Source organism: Leptodactylus fuscus, chromosome 4 (assembly GCF_031893055.1).
Source record: "Leptodactylus fuscus isolate aLepFus1 chromosome 4, aLepFus1.hap2, whole genome shotgun sequence".
NCBI classification, from domain to species: Eukaryota; Metazoa; Chordata; class Amphibia; order Anura; family Leptodactylidae; genus Leptodactylus; species Leptodactylus fuscus.
The window spans coordinates 40,974,344-40,981,843 of record NC_134268.1 but is presented as its reverse complement, the minus strand read 5'-3'; the positions used below and the strand labels follow the sequence as shown (position 1 = coordinate 40,981,843).

General features: G+C 53.6%; 9 non-coding genes across 9 annotated transcripts; all 9 read left to right on the top strand.

Moving 5' to 3' along the window:
* Positions 1–243: 243 nt before the first annotated feature.
* On the top strand, positions 244–362 carry LOC142201998 (5S ribosomal RNA). The gene has a single exon (XR_012715878.1). It is a non-coding gene; the product is annotated as a 5S ribosomal RNA (ribosomal RNA).
* A 721-nt stretch (positions 363–1,083) lies between these two features.
* Positions 1,084–1,202, top strand: LOC142202116 (5S ribosomal RNA). Its single transcript, XR_012715992.1, has one exon. It is a non-coding gene; the product is annotated as a 5S ribosomal RNA (ribosomal RNA).
* A 721-nt stretch (positions 1,203–1,923) lies between these two features.
* On the top strand, positions 1,924–2,042 carry LOC142201974 (5S ribosomal RNA). Its single transcript, XR_012715855.1, has one exon. It is a non-coding gene; the product is annotated as a 5S ribosomal RNA (ribosomal RNA).
* Positions 2,043–2,763: 721 nt separating this feature from the next.
* LOC142201987 (5S ribosomal RNA) lies at positions 2,764–2,882 on the top strand. Its single transcript, XR_012715867.1, has one exon. It is a non-coding gene; the product is annotated as a 5S ribosomal RNA (ribosomal RNA).
* A 721-nt stretch (positions 2,883–3,603) lies between these two features.
* LOC142201645 (5S ribosomal RNA) lies at positions 3,604–3,722 on the top strand. The gene has a single exon (XR_012715569.1). It is a non-coding gene; the product is annotated as a 5S ribosomal RNA (ribosomal RNA).
* A 721-nt stretch (positions 3,723–4,443) lies between these two features.
* LOC142201865 (5S ribosomal RNA) lies at positions 4,444–4,562 on the top strand. Its single transcript, XR_012715751.1, has one exon. It is a non-coding gene; the product is annotated as a 5S ribosomal RNA (ribosomal RNA).
* A 721-nt stretch (positions 4,563–5,283) lies between these two features.
* LOC142201973 (5S ribosomal RNA) lies at positions 5,284–5,402 on the top strand. Its single transcript, XR_012715854.1, has one exon. It is a non-coding gene; the product is annotated as a 5S ribosomal RNA (ribosomal RNA).
* A 721-nt stretch (positions 5,403–6,123) lies between these two features.
* Positions 6,124–6,242, top strand: LOC142201959 (5S ribosomal RNA). The gene has a single exon (XR_012715840.1). It is a non-coding gene; the product is annotated as a 5S ribosomal RNA (ribosomal RNA).
* Positions 6,243–6,963: 721 nt separating this feature from the next.
* On the top strand, positions 6,964–7,082 carry LOC142201765 (5S ribosomal RNA). The gene has a single exon (XR_012715656.1). It is a non-coding gene; the product is annotated as a 5S ribosomal RNA (ribosomal RNA).
* Positions 7,083–7,500: the final 418 nt, after the last annotated feature.

Sequence of the window (7,500 nt, the reverse complement as noted above, 5' to 3'; positions counted from 1 at the left end):
AGCCCTGCGCAGACCCTGCGCCCAGCCCTTTTGAAAGAGGGCGGCTGCGGCCTGTGACTGGTTGCTGAACCACACCTGTGGGTATAAGGGCCGCCCCCAGCCCTTGCACTGCTCCTGCTGGAATATGAAGTTCCCTTAAGAAAAGGCAAAAAGTGAAGAAAAAGGCTTAGCGTGGAGTAGTGCAAAGAGCTGCCGGCAGCCAGGCTGCAAAGTAGAAGAGGAGTAAGTGAGAGGCCTGTCTCTGCCTACGGCCACACCACCCTGAACATACCCGATCTCGTCTGATCTCGGAAGCTAAGCAGGGTCGGGCCTGGTTAGTACTTGGATGGGAGACCGCCTGGGAATACCAGGTGCTGTAGGCTTTTGCTTTTCCTCACTTCCACCAGCAGGGGGTCACTCTCCTCTATGCCATTTTTACATTCACTTTTTACACTGCACACTTGCTTCTTTTACATTCGCTTTCTCTCTTGCACTCTTTAGTCCTTGCAAAATCCTAGTATTCTCATTCGTATCGCTATCACTCTTAGCAGCTGCAGCTGCAGCGGGCGTGGTGGCCACCAGCGTTGTGGCTTTTTACTTTTAATAATAGCAGGCTTCATTTCCATAGCATCTGGGCCTCCCGCCGGGCTGGAAGCCATAGCTAGTAACCTGCAGACCAATTTACAGGGCAACACAGGCTGAACATCTTTGCAGGCAACGCGCCCTAGGAAAAGAGAAGCCGACTGAAAAGCAGCTTCGCTTCCAGGCACGGGCAACCATCTCACCTTCTTCCTTAGCCGACTCCTGGACAACGGGCTCCGGCCCAGCTTGCTCTTTCTTTCACCCCCGGGATGGTTTCTTAGCCCTGCGCAGACCCTGCGCCCAGCCCTTTTGAAAGAGGGCGGCTGCGGCCTGTGACTGGTTGCTGAACCACACCTGTGGGTATAAGGGCCGCCCCCAGCCCTTGCACTGCTCCTGCTGGAATATGAAGTTCCCTTAAGAGAAGGCAAAAAGTGAAGAAAAAGGCCTAGCGTGGAGTAGTGCAAAGAGCTGCCGGCAGCCAGGTTGCAAAGTAGAAGAGGAGTAAGTGAGAGGCCTGTCTCTGCCTACGGCCACACCACCCTGAACACGCCATATCTCGTCTGATCTTGGAAGCTAAGCAGGGTTGGGCCTGGTCAGTACTTGGATGGGAGACCGCCTGGGAATACCAGGTGCTGTAGGCTTTTGCTTTTCCTCACTTCCAACAGCAGGGGGTCACTCTCCTCTATGCCATTTTTACATTCACTTTTTACACTGCACACTTGCTTCTTTTACATTCGCTTTCTCTCTTGCACTCTTTAGTCCTTGCAAAATCCTAGTATTCTCATTCGTACCGCTATCATTCTTAGCAGCTGCAGCCGCAGCGGGCGTGGTGGCCACCAGCGTTGTGGCTTTTTACTTTTAATAATAGCAGGCTTCATTTCCATAGCATCTGGGCCTCCCGCCGGGCTGGAGGCCATAGCTAGTAACCTGCAGACCAATTTACAGGGCAACACAGGCTGAACATCTTTGCAGGCAACGCGCCCTAGGAAAAGAGAAGCCGACTGAAAAGCAGCTTCGCTTCCAGGCACGGGCAACCATCTCACCTTCTTCCTTAGCCGACTCCTGGACAACGGGCTCCGGCCCAGCTTGCTCTTTCTTTCACCCCCGGGATGGTTTCTTAGCCCTGCGCAGACCCTGTGCCCAGCCCTTTTGAAAGAGGGCGGCTGCGGCCTGTGACTGGTTGCTGAACCACACCTGTGGGTATAAGGGCCGCCCCCAGCCCTTGCACTGCTCCTGCTGGAATATGAAGTTCCCTTAAGAGAAGGCAAAAAGTGAAGAAAAAGGCCTAGCGTGGAGTAGTGCAAAGAGCTGCCGTCAGCCAGGCTGCAAAGTAGAAGAGGAGTAAGTGAGAGGCTTGTCTCTGCCTACGGCCACACCACCCTGAACACGCCCGATCTCGTCTGATCTTGGAAGCTAAGAAGGGTTGGGCCTGGTTAGTACTTGGATGGGAGACCGCCTGGGAATACCAGGTGCTGTAGGCTTTTGCTTTTCCTCACTTCCACCAGCAGGGGGTCACTCTCCTCTATGCCATTTTTACATTCACTTTTTACACTGCGCACATGCTTCTTTTACATTCGCTTTCTCTCTTGCACTCTTTAGTCCTTGCAAAATCCTAGTATTCTCATTCGTACCGCTATCACTCTTAGCAGCTGCAGCCGCAGCGGGCATGGTGGCCACCAGCGTTGTGGCTTTTTACTTTTAATAATAGCAGGCTTCATTTCCATAGCATCTGGGCCTCCCGCCGGGCTGGAGGCCATAGCTAGTAACCTGCAGACCAATTTACAGGGCAACACAGGCTGAACATCTTTGCAGGCAACGCGCCCTAGGAAAAGAGAAGCCGACTGAAAAGCAGCTTCGCTTCCAGGCACGGGCAACCATCTCACCTTCTTCCTCAGCCGACTCCTGGACAATGGGCTCCGGCCCAGCTTGCTCTTTCTTTCACCCCCGGGATGGTTTCTTAGCCCTGCGCAGACCCTGCGCCCAGCCCTTTTGAAAGAGGGCGGCTGCGGCCTGTGACTGGTTGCTGAACCACACCTGTGGGTATAAGGGCCGCCCCCAGCCCTTGCACTGCTCCTGCTGGAATATGAAGTTCCCTTAAGAAAAGGCAAAAAGTGAAGAAAAAGGCTTAGCGTGGAGTAGTGCAAAGAGCTGCCGGCAGCCAGGCTGCAAAGTAGAAGAGGAGTAAGTGAGAGGCCTGTCTCTGCCTACGGCCACACCACCCTGAACATACCCGATCTCGTCTGATCTCGGAAGCTAAGCAGGGTCGGGCCTGGTTAGTACTTGGATGGGAGACCGCCTGGGAATACCAGGTGCTGTAGGCTTTTGCTTTTCCTCACTTCCACCAGCAGGGGGTCACTCTCCTCTATGCCATTTTTACATTCACTTTTTACACTGCACACTTGCTTCTTTTACATTCGCTTTCTCTCTTGCACTCTTTAGTCCTTGCAAAATCCTAGTATTCTCATTCGTACCGCTATCACTCTTAGCAGCTGCAGCCGCAGCGGGCATGGTGGCCACCAGCGTTGTGGCTTTTTACTTTTAATAATAGCAGGCTTCATTTCCATAGCATCTGGGCCTCCCGCCGGGCTGGAGGCCATAGCTAGTAACCTGCAGACCAATTTACAGGGCAACACAGGCTGAACATCTTTGCAGGCAACGCGCCCTAGGAAAAGAGAAGCCGACTGAAAAGCAGCTTCGCTTCCAGGCACGGGCAACCATCTCACCTTCTTCCTTAGCCGACTCCTGGACAACGGGCTCCGGCCCAGCTTGCTCTTTCTTTCACCCCCGGGATGGTTTCTTAGCCCTGCGCAGACCCTGCGCCCAGCCCTTTTGAAAGAGGGCGGCTGCGGCCTGTGACTGGTTGCTGAACCACACCTGTGGGTATAAGGGCCGCCCCCAGCCCTTGCACTGCTCCTGCTGGAATATGAAGTTCCCTTAAGAGAAGGCAAAAAGTGAAGAAAAAGGCCTAGCGTGGAGTAGTGCAAAGAGCTGCCGTCAGCCAGGCTGCAAAGTAGAAGAGGAGTAAGTGAGAGGCTTGTCTCTGCCTATGGCCACACCACCCTGAACACGCCCGATCTCGTCTGATCTCGGAAGCTAAGCAGGGTCGGGCCTGGTTAGTACTTGGATGGGAGACCGCCTGGGAATACCAGGTGCTGTAGGCTTTTGCTTTTCCTCACTTCCACCAGCAGGGGGTCACTCTCCTCTATGCCATTTTTACATTCACTTTTTACACTGCACACTTGCTTCTTTTACATTCGCTTTCTCTCTTGCACTCTTTAGTCCTTGCAAAATCCTAGTATTCTCATTCGTACCGCTATCACTCTTAGCAGCTGCAGCCGCAGCGGGCATGGTGGCCACCAGCGTTGTGGCTTTTTACTTTTAATAATAGCAGGCTTCATTTCCATAGCATCTGGGCCTCCCGCCGGGCTGGAGGCCATAGCTAGTAACCTGCAGACCAATTTACAGGGCAACACAGGCTGAACATCTTTGCAGGCAACGCGCCCTAGGAAAAGAGAAGCCGACTGAAAAGCAGCTTCGCTTCCAGGCACGGGCAACCATCTCACCTTCTTCCTCAGCCGACTCCTGGACAACGGGCTCCGGCCCAGCTTGCTCTTTCTTTCACCCCCGGAATGGTTTCTTAGCCCTGCGCAGACCCTGCGCCCAGCCCTTTTGAAAGAGGGCGGCTGCGGCCTGTGACTGGTTGCTGAACCACACCTGTGGGTATAAGGGCCGCCCCCAGCCCTTGCACTGCTCCTGCTGGAATATGAAGTTCCCTTAAGAGAAGGCAAAAAGTGAAGAAAAAGGCTTAGTGTGGAGTAGTGCAAAGAGCTGCCGGCAGCCAGGCTGCAAAGTAGAAGAGGAGTAAGTGAGAGCCCTGTCTCTGCCTATGGCCACACCACCCTGAACACGCCCGATCTCGTCTGATCTCGGAAGCTAAGCAGGGTCGGGCCTGGTTAGTACTTGGATGGGAGACCGCCTGGGAATAACAGGTGCTGTAGGCTTTTGCTTTTCCTCACTTCCACCAGCAGGGGGTCACTCTCCTCTATGCCATTTTTACATTCACTTTTTACACTGCACACTTGCTTCTTTTACATTCGCTTTCTCAATTGCACTCTTTAGTCCTTGCAAAATCCTAGTATTCTCATTCGTACCTCTATCACTCTTAGCAGCTGCAGCCACAGCGGGCGTGGTGGCCACCAGCGTTGTGGCTTTTTACTTTTAATAATAGCAGGCTTCATTTCCATAGCATCTGGGCCTCCCGCCGGGCTGGAGGCCATAGCTAGTAACCTGCAGACCAATTTACAGGGCAACACAGGCTGAACATCTTTGCAGGAAACGCGCCCTAGAAAAAGAGAAGCCGACTGAAAAGCAGCTTCGCTTCCAGGCACGGGCAACCATCTCACCTTCTTCCTTAGCCGACTCCTGGACAACGGGCTCCGGCCCAGCTTGCTCTTTCTTTCACCCCCGGGATGGTTTCTTAGCCCTGCGCAGACCCTGCGCCCAGCCCTTTTGAAAGAGGGCGGCTGCGGCCTGTGACTGGTTGCTGAACCACACCTGTGGGTATAAGGGCCGCCCCCAGCCCTTGCACTGCTCCTGCTGGAATATGAAGTTCCCTTAAGAGAAGGCAAAAAGTGAAGAAAAAGGCCTAGCGTGGAGTAGTGCAAAGAGCTGCCGTCAGCCAGGCTGCAAAGTAGAAGAGGAGTAAGTGAGAGGCTTGTCTCTGCCTACGGCCACACCACCCTGAACACGCCCGATCTCGTCTGATCTTGGAAGCTAAGAAGGGTTGGGCCTGGTTAGTACTTGGATGGGAGACCGCCTGGGAATACCAGGTGCTGTAGGCTTTTGCTTTTCCTCACTTCCACCAGCAGGGGGTCACTCTCCTCTATGCCATTTTTACATTCACTTTTTACACTGCGCACATGCTTCTTTTACATTCGCTTTCTCTCTTGCACTCTTTAGTCCTTGCAAAATCCTAGTATTCTCATTCGTACCGCTATCACTCTTAGCAGCTGCAGCCGCAGCGGGCATGGTGGCCACCAGCGTTGTGGCTTTTTACTTTTAATAATAGCAGGCTTCATTTCCATAGCATCTGGGCCTCCCGCCGGGCTGGAGGCCATAGCTAGTAACCTGCAGACCAATTTACAGGGCAACACAGGCTGAACATCTTTGCAGGCAACGCGCCCTAGGAAAAGAGAAGCCGACTGAAAAGCAGCTTCGCTTCCAGGCACGGGCAACCATCTCACCTTCTTCCTCAGCCGACTCCTGGACAATGGGCTCCGGCCCAGCTTGCTCTTTCTTTCACCCCCGGGATGGTTTCTTAGCCCTGCGCAGACCCTGCGCCCAGCCCTTTTGAAAGAGGGCGGCTGCGGCCTGTGACTGGTTGCTGAACCACACCTGTGGGTATAAGGGCCGCCCCCAGCCCTTGCACTGCTCCTGCTGGAATATGAAGTTCCCTTAAGAAAAGGCAAAAAGTGAAGAAAAAGGCTTAGCGTGGAGTAGTGCAAAGAGCTGCCGGCAGCCAGGCTGCAAAGTAGAAGAGGAGTAAGTGAGAGGCCTGTCTCTGCCTACGGCCACACAACCCTGAACATACCCGATCTCGTCTGATCTCGGAAGCTAAGCAGGGTCGGGCCTGGTTAGTACTTGGATGGGAGACCGCCTGGGAATACCAGGTGCTGTAGGCTTTTGCTTTTCCTCACTTCCACCAGCAGGGGGTCACTCTCCTCTATGCCATTTTTACATTCACTTTTTACACTGCACACTTGCTTCTTTTACATTCGCTTTCTCTCTTGCACTCTTTAGTCCTTGCAAAATCCTAGTATTCTCATTCGTACCGCTATCACTCTTAGCAGCTGTAGCCGCAGCGGGCATGGTGGCCACCAGCGTTGTGGCTTTTTACTTTTAATAATAGCAGGCTTCATTTCCATAGCATCTGGGCCTCCCGCCGGGCTGGAGGCCATAGCTAGTAACCTGCAGACCAATTTACAGGGCAACACAGGCTGAACATCTTTGCAGGCAACGCGCCCTAGGAAAAGAGAAGCCGACTGAAAAGCAGCTTCGTTTCCAGGCACGGGCAACCATCTCACCTTCTTCCTTAGCCGACTCCTGGACAACGGGCTCCGGCCCAGCTTGCTCTTTCTTTCACCCCCGGGATGGTTTCTTAGCCCTGCGCAGACCCTGCGCCCAGCCCTTTTGAAAGAGGGCGGCTGCGGCCTGTGACTGGTTGCTGAACCACACCTGTGGGTATAAGGGCCGCCCCCAGCCCTTGCACTGCTCCTGCTGGAATATGAAGTTCCCTTAAGAGAAGGCAAAAAGTGAAGAAAAAGGCTTAGCGTGGAGTAGTGCAAAGAGCTGCCGGCAGCCAGGCTGCAAAGTAGAAGAGGAGTAAGTGAGAGGCCTGTCTCTGCCTACGGCCACACCACCCTGAACATACCCGATCTCGTCTGATCTCGGAAGCTAAGCAGGGTCGGGCCTGGTCAGTACTTGGATGGGAGACCGCCTGGGAATACCAGGTGCTGTAGGCTTTTGCTTTTCCTCACTTCCACCAGCAGGGGGTCACTCTCCTCTATGCCATTTTTACATTCACTTTTTACACTGCACACTTGCTTCTTTTACATTCGCTTTCTCTCTTGCACTCTTTAGTCCTTGCAAAATCCTAGTATTCTCATTCGTATCGCTATCACTCTTAGCAGCTGCAGCTGCAGCCGCAGCGGGCGTGGTGGCCACCGGCGTTGTGGCTTTTTACTTTTAATAATAGCAGGCTTCATTTCCATAGCATCTGGGCCTCCCGCCGGGCTGGAGGCCATAGCTAGTAACCTGCAGACCAATTTACAGGGCAACACAGGCTGAACATCTTTGCAGGCAACGCGCCCTAGGAAAAGAGAAGCCGACTGAAAAGCAGCTTCGCTTCCAGGCACGGGCAACCATCTCACCTTCTTCCTC